Raw genomic sequence first — 20,859 nt, 5'->3', positions numbered from 1 at the left:
ATTTTATCTGCCATTATTTTGTTTTCCTGATTTTACATTTACCTGTAACTACTTTTTACCTATTACTATCCTATTATTTTATATGCCACTATTTTGTGTTCCTGATTTTATATTTACCTGTAACTACTTTTTACCTATTACTATCCTATTATTTTATATGCCACTATTTTGTTTTCCTGACTCCATATTTACCAGTAATTACTTTTTACCTGTTAATTTTATTACCTGTCTTCATTGTCCTTATTATCTCATTGCACTATTGCTCCATGCCTTCCACGCCCTAATCTCGTTATTGTCTTCCACCTTGTCATTGTCTTCCTGCCATTGTTCTTACCTGTTTTCACTGTCCCCATTTTCTCACTGTTTTGTTACTCTCTCTTCCTACTATGCCTCCCCACTCTCACTCCATACCCATACTCTCCCCCCGCCACACCTCTCTCGTTCCTCCCCGCCCTCCCCCGTGCGCTGCTCATCTTGCTAACCTTATCCCGATCTCCCCCCTCTCCTCTCCCCCTTTCTCCTGTGCCCTCTGGAATGCCAGATCCGTCCGCAACAAGCTGACTGCTGTCCACGACCTCTTTCTATCCAGCTCCTTTAACCTTCTTGCCATTACTGGAACCTGGCTCTCTGACTCTGACACTGCCTCCCCCGCTGCCCTCTCCTATGGTGGCCTCTCCTTCACCCACTCTGCCAGGCCTGGTGCCCGCCCAGGCGGTGGAGTGGGCCTCCTCCTTTCCTCCACCTGTACATTTCGTGTCATTCCCCCTGAACCCTCCCTCTCCTTCTCCTCCTTCGAAGCCCACTCCATCCGCCTCTTCTACCCCATCCACCTCCGCGTCACTGTCATCTACCGCCCCCCCTGGCCCCACCTCCCTCTTCCTTGACAACTTTGCTGCCTGGCTTCCTCACCACCTCTCCTCCGACCTCCCCTCAATCATTCTCTGTGACTTTAACTTTCCCATCGACAACCCCACTGACCCTGCTTCCAGCAAACTGCTCACCCTCTCTTCCTCCCTTGGTCTCACCCAATGGACCTCCTCCTCTACCCACTGCCTTGGTCACTCTCTTGATCTTGTCTTCTCCTACCTTTGTAATCTCTCTGACTTCTCCATCTCTCCCTTTCCTCTATCTGACCACCATTTCCTCTCCTTCTCCCTCTCCTCTTCTCCTGCTCCCCTCCCCCTGCCCAAACCTACTCTGTCCATACGCAACCTCGACGCTCTCGACCCTGTCTCTCTGTCCTCCTCTCTCGATACCCTCCTTTCTCCCCTTTCCTCCCAGGCCTGCCCCAACCAGGCGGTCTCCCTCTACAATCAAACCCTCACCTCCGCTCTGGATGCAGTCGCCCCTGCCCACTCCGTCCACCCCCGCTGCACCAAACCCCAACCCTGGCACTCCAAATTTACCCGCTTCCTCCAAAAATGCTCCCGTACCGCCGAACGTCACTGAAGAAAATCTCGCTCCCTGGCTTACTTCCTCCACTTTATATTCATCCTTTCATCCTACAGTTCTGCCCTCTCTCTCGCCAAACAATCTTTCTTTAAATCCCTCATCTCTTCCCAGTCCTCTAACCCCCGCTGCCTCTTCGCCACATTCAGCACTCTCCTGGCCCCCTCCCCTCCCCCCCACCCCCTCCTCACTGACTGCCTCCGACTTCGCCTCCTTTTTCTCCTCTAAAATTGAGGCCATCCGACTTGAAATCTCCTCCTCCACTCTCTCTTCTACCCCTCCCACTCTTCCGTCCTTCCCCCCTAAACAGCTTCCCCTTCACTCCTTCCGCCCCACCATGGGCGAGGAAGTCCACTCTCTCATTTCTTCCCCCCCCTACTACCTGTCCCCTGGATCCCATCCTCTCCCACCTTCTTCGCTCCCTTTCTCCCACCACCTGCTCCCACCTCGCTCACCTCTTTAATCTCTCCCTCTACTCCGGCATCTTCCCCTCCTCCTTCAAACATGCTCTCATATCCCCCATTCTTAAGAAGCCTAATCTCGACCCGACTTCTCTCTCGAACTATCGCCCCATATCTCTTCTCCCCTTTGCCTCCAAAATTCTCGAGAGGCTCGTCTGCAGCCGTCTCACCTCCTACCTTTCAGAACACTCCCTCCTTGATCCTCTCCAGTCTGGTTTCCGCCCCCTTCACTCCACTGAAACTGCCCTGGCTAAAGTCACCAATGACCTCCTCTCTGCTAAAGCCAGGGGCCACTTCTCCCTTCTCATCCTCCTTGACCTCTCTGCAGCCTTCGACACCGTTGACCACCCCCTCCTCCTCCACACCCTCCAGTCTCTTGGCCTCTCTGGCCCTGTCCTGTCCTGGTTCACCTCTTACCTCGCTGACCGATCCTTCTCTGTCACCACCACTGAGTCTCTCTCCCCCCCGTCCACCCTTCCAGTCGGGGTCCCCCAGGGCTCTGTTCTGGGCCCCTTACTCTTCTCTCTATACACCTCCTCCCTGGGTGAACTCATCAGCTCCTTCGGCTTCAACTACCACCTTTACGCTGACGACACTCAACTATACCTCTCCTCTCCTGATCTCTCTCCCTCCCTCCTCTCTAGGGTGTCTGCCTGCCTCTCTGCCATCTCCTCCTGGATGTCCTCTCGATTTCTCAAACTCAACCTCGCCAAAACCGAGCTGATAGTTTTTCTTCCCCCCTATACCTCATCCCCTGTCGACCTTTCCATCACTGTCGACAACGCCTCTATCTCCTCAGTCCCCCAACTTCGCTGCCTTGGCGTCACCCTCGACTCCTCTCTCTCCTTTGGCCCCCATATCCTCTCTCTTGCTAAATCCTGCCGCTTCCAGCTGCATAACATCGCTCGCATCCGGCCCTTCCTCTCCCAAGATGCCACCAAATGCCTTATTCACTCTCTGATCATCTCTCGCTTGGACTACTGCAACCTCTTCCTTACTGGACTCCCCCTCTCTCATCTCACTCCCCTTCGATCTGTACTTAACGCAGCCGCTAGGCTTATCTTCCTTTCTCGCCGCTCCTCTTCTGTCTCCCCCCTCTACCAATCCCTCCACTGGCTCCCCTTCCCCTACAGAACTCTGTTCAAGCTCCTCACTCTTACATACAAGGCCCTCGCCAACGCCACTGCACCCTACATCTCCACACTCCTATCTATTCACGCTCCATCCCGTCCTCTCCGATCTGCCAATGACCGTCGCCTATCCTCCCCCTCATCACCTCCTCCCACGCGCGTATCCAAGACTTTGCCCGCGCTGCCCCCCTCCACTGGAACAAGCTCCCTCCCTCCATCAAGACTTCCCCTAACCTGTCCAGTTTCAAACGGGCTTTAAAAACCCACCTTTTTCTTAAAGCCTTCCAGTCTCCCACTTAACTACCTACCTTATCCTCTGCCTCTCCCCCTTCTTTCCCCTTCCCTGCCTCCGTCCCACTACTCTCCCTCTCTCCCCTGCGTTTCTCCGTCTGTCCACCCCTCCCCTTAGATTGTACGCTCCTCTGAGCAGGGCCATCTCTCCTCCTGTTTCCACCACTTCTAACTCTGCTCTCCAGCTACTTTGCCCTCCTCCTCAAGGGCCCTCCTCCCCCCTCTGGGGGTCTTCCTGTCTTCCGCGCCCTCCTTTTGGGCCCCGTCATTTGCAGATACTCCCCCCGCCCTCACTAGCTGTGCATTGAGCTTACTGAGTTACTGTGCTTTATGTTTAGTGTACTGTGCTGTCTCACCTTGTATTGTAATTCGTTTTTGTCCCTGTACGGCGCCACGGACACTTTGTGGCACCCTATAAATAAAAATTAATAATAATAATAATAATAATAACATTAATTTCCAGTAATTTGCAGTCAATTTTTGTCAAGTGACAAGAACACTGCTACTCCTCCTGTTTCTGTATGAGCAATGGCACTGAGCAATGTCACTGGAGAATGTAGACTGACAAGAACACTGCTACCTCTGTTTCTGTGTGAGCAATGGTGCCGTATCTCCTGTGGAGGGAGGTACTTATGGAATCCAAAACCCACAAGATCCGACCATGCAACGATGACGTTGTGCTTCGATTCAGATCTGAGAACACGGAAGAATACCGAGCCGGCTCAGCTCGGTACTCGGATTGGCGATGTACAGGGGGGTTCGGTTTTCAGAAAACCTGAGCCTGAGCATCTCTAATTGTAACCCAATGAAGTCACAAGATCCATAGTCTAAAGTTGTTCAGGGTGAGCAATGCGCATGTGTTCTGCCTTAATGTGCAGCAGTGTGTCACAGTCACCAAAAGATTCTATTTCACAACTGGTACAGCGAACACAGACCTAAAGCTCTCTGCTATGTCACTCACAAGGAGGAAGTGATGATACTCCCTGCTGAAATCTTTGTCCTCCAAAATGAGACTCCCCTACAGGTCTTAAAAGCCAACAATGCTTGCCATTTTGAGATTTTACACTCGCAACAGATGCTGTCCTAATGCTGCCCCTGGTGGCATCAGCAGAAGGTGTTGTCACTACTGCTATTCAGCCTTCTCCCCATTATTATACAAAAAATATACTTTTGAAAAATAATATATCTGAAATTACCTTTAAACTATATCTAACGAAAATATAACAACTAAGAATTAACAAAATGTAGGATAAAGGATAAATAAATAAACACACTTAGCTAAACTCTAACTAGATGCCTAGATTTCAACTTTTAAATACCCTATCTAGTTGTACTCACTGGGCCTGACTGATTAAGGAAATTAAAGGCAAAAAAAGGAGTTTTCTTCTTTACAACCCATGTTAAAATGCAAGGGCTGCAAATTAGTTTATTATTTTGCACATAAGTTAAATACTGTTTTTTCATGTAGCACACAAATACTTGATAACTTTATATTTACACTGAAAATTTAAAGTTGATCTGGGACATGCCCTACCCCAAACTATAAATCTGTCCCCCACATTTTAAATTTACACCCCCCTCTAATGCAACATGGTTTTGCCCAGGTGCAAAGTTAGTCATTTTTTTTTCTTTACTTTCCTTAATGAATCAGGACCACTGTGTTGTGCTGCTCCTATCGAGTTAGTAGATGGATGATGGGTGGGTGGGGTAAATCATACCTGGGATCAGGTGATTCCTAGTTAATTTAAGAGAATCACAAATTTGCAAACATAATTAGAAAATCATTGGCTGAATTGCAGTGACCAGAATTTTAAGGGGCTTTAGTCAACCCTATTAGTCATAACAACCAATGTAAATAAAAGATAAAATTCTAAAAAATTTGTGTTCATTATTTGATGCAAGCAACCAGTGTTATATAGGAGAAAAAGGAAACTTTCAGATTTCTAAACGGGGTAGTCCAATGTAATGGAAAGCAGTTCTTCTGTATTTAAAAAAAAAGAACACATTTGTAAAATGTTGTGAAAAGCACTGTTTGAACAGCGCGTAGCATGCAATAAGGTACACAGAGGTCGTGGAACTGTTTGAATAGCATGTAGTATGCAATAAGGTACACAGAGGTGGTAGCACTGTGAAGGTAGTAAACAAATGGCTACAACAGAGTATATTGCAGTAAACCTGTAGAACAGACATAAAGTAGACGAGATTGGCGCAACTAAATACAGTGGCACAGAGTCTTAGACCCCCACCATGGATCCCCACAATTTGATGTGCACTTCGGTTAGTGGTGACCCAGGTCGCCAGCCTGTCTAGTTTGTTCCCTCTGTAAAAACAACAGAATACTGGTATGAGAAAAAACACAGCAGATGGAAATGTAGGTATTGGTGTGCTGCTGTGATTCCCCTCATGTGTCATCAGTACTGGAGGTAAGTGGCTCATGCAATCAGACACTGCCTCACCTGCAGCACTTTCACATGGTGGCCTCCATCTCACCCAGACCTGAAGGCAGACAAGGAGGTAAGGTTGGACTACTTCTCTCCTCACAGTGCACATTCACAGTTCTACCAAGTGTCCCATCACTCACGTTCACATCTTTTGAAGTACATGCTATTCGCATTTTTAATCCATTCTCTCTACGTGCTGCGGTGATCTATCGTCCCCCTGGAGCACACCAACAATTTATTGAGGATTTCTCTGCATGGCTCCCTCGCTTCTTATCTTCAGACATCCCCACCCTAATCCTGGGGGATTTCAACATCCCCATTGATAACCCACCTTCCAAGGCTGCTTCCAAATTACTCTCTCTAACCTCCTCACTTTGCCTCTTGCAATGGATTGAATCAACTACTCATCAGGATGACCATTGCCTTGATCTTGTTTTCTCTAGACTATGATTACTTTCTAACTTTCCTAACACACCCTTCCCCCTCTCAGATCATCACCGTATCAGCTACACGCTCACCCCCACTGCTCTAACCTCTCTACTGTCTAACTCTACCAAGCCTCCTCATACCCGCAGAAATCTTAATTCTATTAATATTCAACAATTTTCCACTTCTCTCCAACACCTTCTCTCCCCTATCTCTACATTCTCCTCCCCTGAGATGGCAGTACCTCACTTTCACCAAACCTTAGCAACAGCCATTGATCAAGTGGCTCCAGCGACACTACACACTACACGTCGACTTCGATGTCAGCCGTGGCACACTACAGCAACGCGAAATCTTCAAAAACTTTCCCGTAAAGCAGAACGTCACTGGCGTAAAACTCGCACCTCTAAAGACTTCTTCACATATACTTCTATCTACCGCTCCTATCGAAATGCTCTGGACACTGCAAAACAAACATACTTCCAATCTCTTATCTATGCTCAGGCTTCCAACCCCAAAGGCCTTTTTTAAGACATTTAAAGCTCTTCTCAATCCTCCCACCCCAAACCCTCCGTCCACTAACAGTGCCCAGGATCTTGCTTCCTATTTCAAGGACAAGATTGATTAGATCAGACTAGAAATGGTATCCTCTTCCTCGACAAGCAATTGGTTCAATTCCTTCCCACCAACCTCTGACACCCTCTCTTCATTTGACCCCACAAATAAAGAGGACATTTCTACTCTCTTCTTATCCTCCTACTCTACCTCCTGTCCTCTTGATCCTATTCCCTCGCAAATTGGTCGATCCCTGTCTCCTGTGCTCATCTCACCTCTAACTAAAATCTGTAATCTCTTGCTCTCTACTGGCATCTTTCCGTCACTATACAAGCATGCAGTGATTACTCCTATTCTCAAAAAACAAGATTCCGACCCAAACTCTCTCAAATTACCGTCCAATCTCTCCGCTGCCGTGCCCCTCCAAGCTTCTAGAGAGACTTGCCTACACTCACCTCACATGCTTCCTTTCCGCAAACAACCTGTTGGATCCTCTTCAGTCTGGCTTTCGTTCTCAACACTCCACAGAGACTGCTGTGACTAAGGTTGTCAATGATCTGATCACTGCTAAAACTAAATGCCATTACTCTCTCCTAATTCTCCTGGAACTCTCGGCTGCATTTGACACCATTGACCACTCTCTTCTCATACAAACGCTGCAATCCCTAGGGCTTCAAGACACTGTTCTATCCTGGTTCTCATCCTACCTTTCTAATCGCTCTGTCACTGTTAACTTCTCTGGGGCCACCTCTGCTCCGCTTCCTTTATCAGTTGGAGTACCGTAAGTCTCAGTGCTAGGTCCTCTGCTGTTCTCTATCTATACCGCTTCTCTTGGAAATCTAATAAATTCCTTTGGATTTCAGTATCATCTCTATGCGGATGATACCCAAATTTATTTATCCTCTCCTGATCTCTCGACATCTGTGTTGTCCCGTGTAACTGACTGTCTTTCTGCTATTTCATCTTGGATGTCCTCTCGCCAACTCAAACTTAATCTTTCTAAAACAGAGTTAATAATATCCCCACCCACCAACAAGAGCATACCTGACATTTCTATCTCTGTTGATAACATGACCATAAATCCCACCCCACAAGCTCGCTGCCTAGGTGTAATCCCTGACTCACACCTATCCTTTGTTCCCCACATTGACTCTATATCTAAATCATGTTACATACATCTAAAAAACATTTCCAGAATTCGCACATATCTCACACAAGACACTGCAAAATCCTTAATTCATGCACTTATCATCTCCCGCATTGACTATTGCAATTCCCTCCTTACTGGCCTTCCCAAAAACAGACTGAAACCCCTACAATCTATTTTGCACGCTGCGGCAAGATTGATTTTCCTTGCAAAACGTTATTCCTCTGTTGAATCACTCTGTATGTCTCTACACTGGTTTCCTGTTTTCTACTGAATCCAATATAAAATACTCTTACTAGCCTACAAGGCCATCAACAAAGCTGCACCAACATACATCTCCTCTCTTGTCTCAAAATATCTCACAACTCGACAACTACGTTCTGCACAAGATCTGCGTCTCTCATCCACACTCATTACATCCTCCCATTCCCGATTACAGGACTTTTTCCAGGCTGCACCTACTCTATGGAATTCTCTCCCTCGCACAATAAGACTCTCCTCTATTCTTCAAGCTTTCAAGCGTTCTCTGAAAACCCACCTCTTCAGACAAGCTTACAATATTCCTCAACCACCCTCTTAACCTCAGTACATTACCCTATTACCACCTGTTATACAACTTCCCCTTGATCACCATTGTTGTGTGACAGGATCATTTAGCTTATGAGTCACTTTTACCTTTGCAGTCTGGCTGGGTGGACTGCAAATGTAGACTTAACCTCATGTGTCAAACTCCCATTGTCCAACAGATTGTAAGCTTGCGAGCAGGGCCTTCTCACCTCTTTGTCTGTTTTACCCAGTTTGTTTATTAGTTTATTATGTTTGTCCCCAATTGTAAAGCGCTACGGAATATGTTGGCACTATATAAATAAATGATGATGATGATGATGATGGTAACACCTGAGAGAGGGTAATTCCAGCTGGGTTCTGTTAAGGTTTCTATTTGGGAAGCAATCAATGGGCTGATGAGTTTTGGAGGAAGGTCAGTGATGTATAAGACTGCTGGCACTGACAATATGTGAACCCAGGGAAAGATAAAATCTTTCAACAATGGAATCTGTATATTTCGGTATATAGTAATAAAGTTAATGCCTTATTAAAGGACCAAGCTTTTATTTTGGGGTAGAGTGGGTGCAGGAGCCCATAATTAAGAAAGGAATTTAGTTTGCATTGGATAAAAACATATATATATACAAGTGCTCAATTTTTAAGTTATGGAGGGTAAAGTGTACTGATTTTTTTTAATAAGGATGGACATCCACCTAGATTGTAATGAATAGTATATATAGGGAGAAAAGTTTTATTACCCTCTAGGTGTTTTTTCTGTTGTTAAGAAATGTCAGCTCCGTGTAAGGTTTTGAAGGACCAGAGTCCTTTTGACTTTGTCATTCATTCCTTTTACAACCCATATGAGAAATGTGATGTATGCATTCGTCATAAACCAATGGAACAAATGTATGAAACAAATCAATGTCAATGGACTGTGTAGACTGGTGCTGCAGTACCTCAGGGGCAACAAAATAATGTGCTTGTTCATCTGCTACCACATACACAGCTTTGAAGGCAGAGCATATTTTAGCATAGCATATTTCAGATTTAGGTATTTAAGAAAACACTTGACAGAGGTGAACTGATCTTTTTTTGTTCTGGGTCTCCAAAGAGAAATCAAGCGAACCAAAAATCTGGGCATTTGTCAAGTGGATTGGGGCCTTCTTCTAAGTCAAATGTAGCACCACGATTCAGTCACAGTAGTTAAGAAATTTGACATTTATAGTCCATGATGAAGGCCATGTTCAAATTTGGTGAGCACATTCAAACATGTCAAGAACCTTTTGGGCCTGATTCATTAAGGAGCGTAAATGGCGATATGTTGCATATTGTGCACAAAATTACTCTACACACCCTCCCTGCACTGGACCATATGCCAGAGAAAGCAGAAATATTTATCTTTGAGTGCAAAGGACCCTTACTGCAGCCTATGATTTCAGGGAGGGAACTGAGATGGGACAAGGCATATGCACATAGTCAGTGTACAGTAATGGCGTGCCAAGCTCAAGTGCATACAGCAGCATCAGTTTCAAGCTTTGGGCATCTCAAGGTACGTGATTTTAAGTCATAACACTAGCACCAGCTACAGGCCTGGTGTAAGTGCTGATTAGAAGTGATGACGGCTGTGTACACATGCTAGAACATGTGTTTGTCATCAGGAGCAACTGTAAAAATCTTTGTTATGTGCAGTAGGCATTAAGAACATCCTAATAAATGTATTTTGCTTTATGGTTTTTTTTTTATGTTTTTCCATTAATGACAATATTATTAACAGGTGACATTTATTGAAAAGGTATTTTATATTTCTATGCGTTCTTTTGTGGCTTGATATTCCATATATGTATTGAACGTATCCTGCAGTGTGTTATCTGTTAAAGCAGAGCAGACCTAGATCCATATTCATCAACAGACGTAAACATAAAACAGGGGCATACATAAATCAAGGACATACAAGGCAGACAAAATAAATACAGACATGAAAACAAAGGATATAGAGGACCATGCTCATTAGAGAGCTTACATTCTAAGTCTAAGAGGACACAGCTGAAACAAGAGGAGCAAGTATGGCTTAGAGTGGAAATTGGGACAGCTGGGAGGGTGTATTAGTGTGAGTAGTGTCAACAGGGATAAGGTAAGCTTTAAAAAGAGATGGGTTTTCAGAGAATGTCTAAAGATTTGAAGGCTGTGGAAAAGCCTAATTGGGTGTGGTAGGGAATCCCATAAGTGCCGCATGGGAGAAGTCTTGTAGGCGCGAGTGAGAGGTGGTTACTAGAGAGGAGACAAGGTGCTTGTCAGAGGTAGATAATCCCAACCAAAAGTGTTGGGGTGTAATGGAATTAGTAGAAAGTTGGGTGCGAGAGTGCCTGAGGGTGGAATGGAATTAATAGGCGGGTAGGTGGGTAGGGACAGTAAGATTAGTGAAATGTTTGTATGCGAATGGGGATAAGAAAATAGGGGGTGGGAGAACAATCTCAAATAAATCTAGTGAATTGCAGACTATGTGCACAGTAGTGAATTTAGGTATAATTATGTGTAAGTGGGTTAGGCCCAGGCATAGAGTTGAAACAGGAAAAGGGCTGGTGCGTACCGAACGGCCAGGTGCAGGGTGGCACAGTACAGGGATAGTACATGTGGTAAGATGAAGGAGACAGATGGTGGTGCAGGAAAAGATTGTTAAGGGTCAGAGGAGAGGAAAATGGGAAAATGGAAATGGGTAACTAGGAGAGTGATATAGTAGAGGGTGAAGGATTGGGGGAGCAGGGTGTGGGGATAGGGAGAGGATGTGAGTCTATATAGAGTGGTATAAACCAAATGAAGTTCCTAAATGATACAGGTAATGTGAGGATATAGGGGGTGGAGGGTATAGAGAGAAAAGAGATATAAGTATGCAAAGATTAAGGTCAGTCTGAGCAGAGTACAATAATACAATTAAACGATGAGTATAGAAATAAAATAAATAAATAAATAAATACAAGATAAACGTGAAAGATATACAAGTATAAAAATAAGAGAAATAACCAATAACGGGGTGTAAGGATAATGGCAAACTGTTTTCCGTAGTATAATTAGGTTTTTTACCAACACGTTTCACCACTTGTAGTGGCATCCTCAGAGGGTTCTATATGCACAGTGGTCAGCCATCTTGAGATGCCACCTATTTATATTTTCCGGCCCAATTTGGCACAAAAATAGCTTGGATTTCATTGGTTGGTGTGATTGTTGGTGATATAGTGTAGTCCTATAGGTTTAAGATCTTAAAAGCATTGGTTTTATAGTTGGCGGGTGATGCCTTACTTAATTGTGGGTTTTTGGTGCCTTGCCTGTTAGATTTAACAAGTTTTAATTCCGTTGGTGGTATAGTTGGGTTTAAAAATATACAATGATGTAAAATAAATACATACATACATACATACATACATACATACATACATACATACATAAATACATAGTTAGTATACTACAATCCAGGCAATATTAAACACAATTTGGATAATAAGGGGTGCCCAGCAAGCTAAATGCCTATTTTCAAGGTCCTGACACACATATCTTGTCACAATCACTTATGTTGGCAAGTGAGTTGTCCTCAATAAAATTATGTTAATTCCTGATATACTTTCCAGTGTTTACCATTTCCTTAATTACGTTTTTTGAGCATTTCAAGCTCTAACATCTTCCTGTTCACACTACAAGAGATAGTAATATTACCAAACTTTACCACTCATAATGAACGGCAAACTAACTGTGAATTACAAATATTAAATTTATTGATGCCTGCTTCCATCACAGTATCAGCTAACTGATGTCAGTGGCTTTGAAAACCCCAAAACCACTGACGTCAACAAATAATGTAGTGGAGGTAGGCATGTATGCAAAAGTGCGTGCTCAGCCAGCTCTCTGATGAGATGGCTCTTAAATGTATGCTTATTAAGATACTGTTTAATATATTTTGCTAGCAAGTAGTGCAAGACCCCAAATTCAAATGACCACCCTTGCCTATAAGCCTAGGCTATGAGCGTTTGTGCCTATAGCACTTTTAGGAGAAGTGCACGCACTTTTTTAAAAAATGATTTATTGATTGGTTGGATAAAAACATTAACACGCCAGTCATTATCATCAAGTTGTTGATGATTGGCGTCTCTCTACTGCGTGATAAGCTTAAAGCATATGATATGTTTTAAGCATGGTTTTCTATAAATACACAGTTTCCATGGTGTACTGAGTTGCATGTATCACAAGAGTTGTAGATATTTTTTTGGATGCATTAAAGAAAAAAACATGCAATAGACCACAAATACATAAACCCTCCACATTTGGTGTTACTAGTGTCGACTCCCCGCCGCTAACTCCTACCTGCATCCCGGGTGTCATGACAACAGCCGGGACGTCACTTCCGGGTCCTGTGTCTCGGCCGTTGCCAGGGAAACAGCTGGGACGCTGTTCTAGTCACTGCCGCGTTCCATCAATGCTGGGCAGTCGGGCACGTGCGCTCTAAGTTTAACACCTGTGGGCTAATTAATGACTTTATTAAAATACTCATGGGACTCTTTTAGTTTCACCGCTCCCCTCCATCCCGATTGGTCCTTTTGAGTATTTAAGGCAGCAAGGGCTTAGCCTCCCTGCCGGTTATAGCGTAGATTTTGTTATTTGCTGACCTGCTCCTGTCCTGTTCCCTGTGTTCCTGTGGATATTCTGTCTCTCTGTTATTGGACCTTCCATTTTGACCCCTAGTCTGTTTCTGGATTCTGCTTACATTTTGGTGACCCTGACTTTTTGGCTTGTTATTCGGACTTCCCTGTTCGCTGCCAGCCCTGGCCATTTGGCCTGTCCCCTACTACTCTGCTTGCTTCGGGCTCCTGACCTCCGCTTATGTCTGACCACCCGTTATTATCTTGATTCCCTCCTCCGGCCTTTCCGGTGCAGTGTTATTAATAAACTTAGACTACAATACAGTTAAGACCTGGGGCATCCGAATACCTATTATCGCATCAAGACGGCTGCTATAGGCGAAGACCTCTATCGCAAATTCTGCAAGTCTATTGCGAGACCTGTCAGCCGAATAAAAGGCAGGCATTTAGCTGGCAATCTGCAGAGAAAGGATGCAAGCAGAGTGACACGTTTGTGCAGCAGTGCACCTAGTTTAAAGATGAACAGTTGGAGGATGTATGTGTGACAAAATAATGGTATAGAGTCTGATTTAACTTACATGGTTTGACAGTGCTTTCTCCCACAGCTACAGGGCCTGTCAGCAGTAAGAGTAATCCAACACAAGAAGAGATGAGACATTCCTTTCAAAGGGAAGGTGGGAGTGTCACGTACCCATAAAGCTAGGGCTGTGGGAGGAGTGGCACTTATAAAAACCTGTTTGTTTCATTGTTCAGTGTGACCAATGCTGAAAAAGTTATCCAGTCTTTAGAGAGCTGGTCTCTGTTTATTTAGTGTTTAGGGTCTCAAGAAACCATATGGAATCATTATGTTGTCCATTACTTTACCATCCTGACATTAAAACAAAGTAAAATGCTAGCATGTGTTTCGCCAGAAGTGTGCCCTTGCCTCAATATATATATATATATATGTTTTTATATCGAACTTAGTTTAACAATGTTTTTAAATGATAAAAACATGACAATTGTCAAACTAGTAAAAGGGTTTAGGTTGACAAAGAACTTCCACTTCATGCCAGATGGCATGACAGAGGCAGAAGAGCAATGTGGTGGCAGAGTGTTGAGATTAGTTAGAACAAAAGGTCATGGGGCAGTCACAATGAGGAAATGGTGATAGCAAAAATTTAAAGGAATGTAAAAGTGAATAAAAAGTGTATGTAAGCCCCACTGTTTATTGAGTATCGCCAGCTGCTAAACAGACAAGCACAGCCCTAGACAGCTCAGCCAACTCAGGAGATATGAGGAGCTTGTCAGTGATTATCAACTAGAAAAACTACCAGCAGCCTTGAATTGCAAGATATTCCGGGAGCAAGTGGCAGAAACATTCCTGCAGAGTCACCATCATGAACTCTTCTGGCAGGACCAGCAATATGAAAAAAAGGAGGGAATGCACATCAGAAAAGAAGAACCACAGGCCAGTTACAGTCAGGGCCAGCAGAATGCGGTAAGCGGGGTAAGTAAGGCGGGGGAGCGCCATGCTGGTGAGTCTCTTCCCCCGCCTGCCTTCTCTGCTTGTTCACCGGCCCAGAAACAACAACAAAAAATAAATTACTGGCTGCGGCACCATCCTCTCTGCTGCATGCTCACTGACAGTATCAGGAGTGATATCATCATGTTCCAACACTGTAAGTGAGGATCCACACAAGGAACAGCACCGAAGAAAAGAGAGAGGAGGAGAAGGTCATAGAAAGGTAAGTAAACAATGAAGAGGACAGTATAATAAAGGGGAAGGTGTGATGAAGTAGGGCACAGTATATTATAAGAGAAGATGTCTCAGTGACAGTTGCATAACTAGCACTCATAGAGAAAGGCGAAGGCCTCATTCTATCCTTTCCACTGCATGTGTAGAATGGCATGTTGGTAAATTTATTTTTTTCTGCAGATAACTTTGCCTGGATTGCCGGTAATTTTTTCTTGACCAAGGTAATAGGTGTTTTTTTACATTTTTGCTTCCCTGACTTAAAAACACTATGTACTTTAACATAGGGTTTAGCACATGACGTAGAGGGATTACTATCATCATGACTGGTGCCAGCAGCTGCTTGGTGCACCTGCTCTTCTGTGTACTGCTGTGAATCCATTTTGATAACAAAGTACAATGTGACTATAAATTAAGAAGACCAAGACTGCCAGTCCTATTATTTCTATTTCAGCAATGACAATTAGTAATGGAGCAATGGAGCTCTCCTGAATGTCACTGGAGACTTTGAAGAACATTGCTACCCCTCCTCTTTCTTTTCTACCTATGACGCTGCCCAACTGCACAAGAGACTGCCAAGAACTGTGCTACCCCTTCTGTGTCATTCTGTAAAATGGCGCTGGATCACTGTGGAGGGCGGTAGTTATAGAATCCAAAGCTCACGAGATCCGATATCCGATGATGTAACGATGACGATTTGCCTCGTTTTCAATTCCGAGGGCGCGGGAAAGTACCAAGCCGGCTCGGATTTGCTAAGTTCGGGTGTGTTCGGTTCTCGTTGAACCGAGCCTGAGCATCGCTAATAAAAATGCCACTGAGGACTTTCAGACATAGAATATCAAAAATATAGTTGCACAAGATGTGGGGAAAGCCTTATTTTTAAACAAACATTTAGACACCTTGGAATTGTAAAATAAATGTTTTGTTAGCAACCCCTTTTAAGTCATTAAAATGTTGGGAAGGCAGCAGTAGTACTAGTGAGATCTTATAATGACAAATAAGGCCAATAGAGGCATAACAGTGAAAAAATTTCACTTATTTTTTTTATGCACTTTGTTAAATCAGAAACAAATCATTTAGCATTTATGAATATATGCCAATTACAAAAGAATATTTAGAATGATGTGTGCATAATAAAGTGGAAAGGAAAAATGCAATACAACACTCTTTAGATTGACATGCAGTAATTAAGGTGTTGATATTTTATGTCTGCTGATGTTTTTAATGCCTGCACTATGTTTAGCATGATTTGTTTGCTTTATGTTCCTTTTGGAATGTGCTTTGAGAAAAATCTGAACAAGCTCAAAAACCTGGTAAATAATGAACTAATATTTTTATGATAAGAAATAATGTCATTGCTTTGTAACTGGGTATCAAATTTAGAATTACTGTTTAGAAGTGCATTGGATTAGGTTTGTGATTTAGTCTGCACTATAGTGTTTTAGGGCTGCTAACTAGTATATCTGGTCAGGTGCAGTGTTTAACTGTTATCCAGTAATATAGATGCAACTTAAAATTGTATATAGAGGATACTATTTAATGACTAATTCCATGTTGAAATCTTTTGGGACACAAACGTAAAATGTGTATTGATTTCAATGTATTTTTCTGGAGAAAATCTGTACATGGAAAAATTACTACTCAATAGCATTATAAATATTAGTCAGAGATATAATTTAGCATCTACCCGGGTCGGATGATTAGACCCGGGAATTTTGGAGGGTTATTCCCGGTCCCACCTGGGTAGCCTCCAGTCTGAATGGTGAGAGACGGGTTTTTCAACCCGGGTCTCAACGAAAGCTATTGTAAAGAAAAAAATTTAAAGTAAAAAACATCACAAGAGGAGCCAATCAAAGCTCCTCTATTGATGTTGCCAGGGAGACCCGGAATGAACCGTGTTCAGTGTGAACATGGTCTACCCAGGATTTTCCAGGGTGCCCTGCACTGTCACCCGGCAATAACCCGGGTTCATATTGCCAGGGCGGCAGTGTGAAAGTAGCATCAGTAACCAACTAAGGGGCTAATGCTGAATTGGACATACACTAGTTTGTGTAGCATCAAATTGCCTTATTGCAACTGAAGAGACGGGATTGGTGGGTGCGGTAAACATAGGCCAAGTACACAGGGCTGGAGGAACGGGTTAGGAATGTTTGGGGCGCCATGCTGGAGAGGCACTTCCCCATCCTGCATTTCCTGCTTGTCCACCGGCCCAGAAAAAAAAAAAAAACACTGGCGGTGGCAGCCCTTCTCACCAACTGTCAGGCGTGACGTCATCACGTCTCAACACTGTCAGTGACTAGCCGCAGAGAGAGGAGCACCAAAGAAAAGAAGACAGATGAGGAAGAAAAGAAGACAGAAGAAGAGAAGGTCATGGAAAGGTAAGTAAACAAAAGAGGAGACAGTGTAATAAAGGGGAAACAGTGTGATTATGAAGGAGGGCACAGTGTAATGATGAAGGTGGGCACAGTGTAATGACAAAGATGGGCACAGTGTAATGATGAAGGAGGGCACAATGTGATTATTAGGAAGGGTACATTGTGATTATGAAGGAAAGCATAGTGTGATTATGAAGGAGGGCACAGTGTAATGTCAAGGGGTAGAATGTAATGAAGGGGCACAGTGTGATGATGAAAGGGCATAGTATGATGGAAGAGGGCACTCTGGAATGAAGGGGGCAAGTTAATGATGAAGGGGTAACAGTTTGATGAAGGAGGATACAGTGTCATGTAGGGTCAAAAGTGTGATGAAGGAGGGCACATTGCGATGAAGAAGGGGGTATTTTTTCTCTTCTATACGTCTCACCAAATTAATTTGCCAAAAATGTAAACTTTTATTGCAAAAAAATATACATTCTTCAGTTATATTATTCATATTGCAAAAAATGTCTGCTGTTTAATGAATTTATTTGTATTACTCTATTAAAGTTTATTATATGATTTGTATTGAAAGAAACAGGTTTATTGAATGAACAAATAATTTATAAAAGAGGAGGGCGCAATTTTTTTTTTGCAGGGGGGCGCTAAAAATGCTAGCACCGGCCCTGGCTACAGTCTACTATCCAGTGCCAGGAGTCCCTGGAAAACAGGATTGTGTACCAAGGAGACTCAGTAATTCATTGAATGCCTAAAGGATCATGTTGTGAATTATGCTGATAACTGTACAAAAATTTATACAGAGAGACGTCAAAATTACAATTTTGAGCACTCAGCTGAGAAAGTATATACACTGTTGAAAGCATTACCTGTGATTGAGTAACTATTAGATACTTGAACTAACTAAACTAACTCAATGCAACCAGGGGGAAAACTGAGTATCTCATGGTTCTGACAGGGTATTAATCTACATTATCTGAGAAAAGCAGGCAAAGAAGTAGATCACCATTTAAATATGTAGAGTTCTCAGAGAAATAGTTATATTGATAGAAGTATAAAATATTTTTAGCAATTAATGATAGTAATAGTAGCACTATAATTAAATGTGAATATTTTGTTTTCTCTCCATTTCATACTTTTTCTATTTCCTTTTCACTCCGCTGGTCAGCCCTATTTATTAAGATGTGGCAATTGGACTGTTTTTTTATTATCCCTGCTTATTGCAACAATAGAAAACCACATATTATCATCATTTATCTATAAAATACTGGGCATGGCTTAACTTACCACTTTGCATGGTGAGTCTCGGGGGGATATGCACATGTGTGGCCCAGCTATCCGGTTCACAAATGTGCAGTGTAACTGACAGTCAATACTTAGAATTAGAAAAAAAAATAGATTTTTTTTAAAAAATATTGAAAATATGAAAGTATTTTGCTATTGATTTAGTTCTGCTGTCATTATCCTAAGATCCTTGTTAAATAAGCTTCCCGATGCTTTGCATACGGAAGATTTCACTGAAAAGACCTGGCAAAAACTTTTCTCTGGCGTTGTCTCCCTCTATTGCTGCCTGTGACCCTTTGATAGATAGGGCTTTTCTATTTTTAATAAACAGTGACCTGTGTCTCTCTGTGATTTTGTCTCCAAATGACACTAAATCCACTGCCTTCTCACATCAACACTTAACACAAGTGACTAAGGGGTATATTTACTAAACTGCAGGTTTAAAGAAGTGGAGATGTTGCCTATAGCAACCAATCAGATTATAGCTGTAATTTTGTAGAATGCACTCAATAAATGATAACTAGAATCTGATTGGTTGCTATATGCAACATCTTCACTTTTCAAACCTGCAGTTTAGTAAACATACCCTTGAGTCTTTTATAGTGTGTTTTACGATAGTGAAAAAAAGATACATCATTATATGGAACGGAACCAATAATGGAGAAATTACAGCGGGCAACAATTATGATAAGAGGAATTCCATATAGAACACTTTCAGCTTGGGAAAACATAAGAAAACTCTGCAGAGAAATATGGAATGAGGCTAATATTCCACTGCACAGTTTTGACATTTTTGGTCATCTCTACAACAAACCAACAAATATTTCAACAATTGTTTTACAAATATCACTAGGTGGCAGTACTCAACTTTAAACTTATTCTCTTACAGAGATATGAAATACATAAGACACAAGACGAGGTTTATATGTGAGCATCGATTTAAGTTAACAGAATATCCTGTGGGTTCAACGTTATAGCATGCTTGATACCATAAAAATATAGTAAAAATTACTAATCTTATCTGTTGTGGTCCTTGGTGTTCTTATGATAGAGATATAACTTTGTATTGTTATTATTGTTTTATTATTATTATTATTATTATTATTATAATATATTTGCAGAAGACGTACAGTATGCTAAACCCCACTCTTTCTCCTTATGCAAACCTGAAGCCAAAGCATCTATGTGCATTTAGATATCTTACCTCATATTCCTCTAGCTGGGAAAAACAAAGGTTATTTACAGTGTAAAACAAACAAATAAATACCTCCCAACAGTCCCGATTTCAGTGGAATAGTCCTAATTTTAGGGCTCTGGTCTGACCGGGGACATGTTTGTCCCACGGTTGGGAACGTTGGAAGGGAAGCACTAGGCAGCCTTCTGGGTGAATGCCCACGCCCCACCATGATATGACCACACCCCCACCGTGACGCGATGACGCTCCCCTGACCCACTGCCAGGGTATGACATGTTAGGTCCTGTGAGACAAATTTATGGAGTTCCAGAAAATAGGATGCATTTGTCAGATCTGGCAATAAGTTAGAAAGCTTGCTATGCTATTTCCAGACTTGTTGCTCCACCAGGGGGCGCTAGGGCAAAACCTAGGTTTTAACAGCACATTGAAAATCTATTCTCAAAGCCTCCTTACAGCATAGCATACTAAATACTGAGAGTTAACTTTTGTGAATGATGAAGACGATGTTATTATTGACAAAAGGCTAAGCAAATGCTCTAAAGGCATTAAAGGGCCCTTTGCAGACTGTAATGTTCGTTTGTCCGTTCCCTCACAAAACTGTACAATGGACAGCACCTTGCTCCATCTACACATATTCCCCCTAAAGGTGTGAACAACACGAGTCATTTCACTCAGGATACATTATAATACTTCTGTTTTCCCCACTACCCTTTCCCACAGTGAATTAAAATGAGTTAATTCAGTAAGTGAGGCTAAATAAAATAAAACAGATAAACACCTTTAGCAGAATGTGAAGGGGATATAGCTAAATGATGATATTAGCTCCTGGCTCCGTTACAGGATACAACCGACAAAACCTATTCACTGACCATGTTAATTAAGTTGGGGAAATGAATGTAAGAAGTTGCAGCATACCAATGTGTTCCTTCTAAAATATCACCACTTTTGGTCTATAGGGCTCACTTTACTAACATTGTATTTAGGTGGAAAATCTGAACAAAATCATAGCGAATAATCAGACAATTTTCTAACTATTGTCTTACTATTGCAAAATAATGATTTTGCCACTGATAGCAGTGACCTCTTTCAGCGGGATAATGCGCTCTGCCACACTGCAAAAATTGTTCAGGAATGGTTTGAGGAACATGACAAGGAGTTCAAGGGGTTGACTTGGCCTTCAAATTCCCCAGATCTCAATCCGA

General features: G+C 42.7%; 1 long non-coding RNA gene across 1 annotated transcript in view; it reads right to left on the bottom strand.

Annotated features, from left to right (window-relative positions):
- The window catches only part of LOC142140391 (uncharacterized), a 70,777-nt gene extending 50,972 nt beyond the window's left edge, over positions 1–19,805 (bottom strand). The window contains exon 1 of the long non-coding RNA XR_012688445.1: positions 19,730–19,805. This is a non-coding gene — a long non-coding RNA (uncharacterized LOC142140391). The remainder of the gene's footprint in view (positions 1–19,729) is intronic.
- Positions 19,806–20,859: the final 1,054 nt, after the last annotated feature.

The sequence above is a fragment of the Mixophyes fleayi genome, chromosome 2 (assembly GCF_038048845.1).
Source record: "Mixophyes fleayi isolate aMixFle1 chromosome 2, aMixFle1.hap1, whole genome shotgun sequence".
In the NCBI taxonomy this organism is placed as follows: Eukaryota; Metazoa; Chordata; class Amphibia; order Anura; family Limnodynastidae; genus Mixophyes; species Mixophyes fleayi.
The sequence above is the reverse complement of the archived record's forward strand: the minus strand, read 5'-3'. Positions and strand labels throughout refer to the sequence as shown.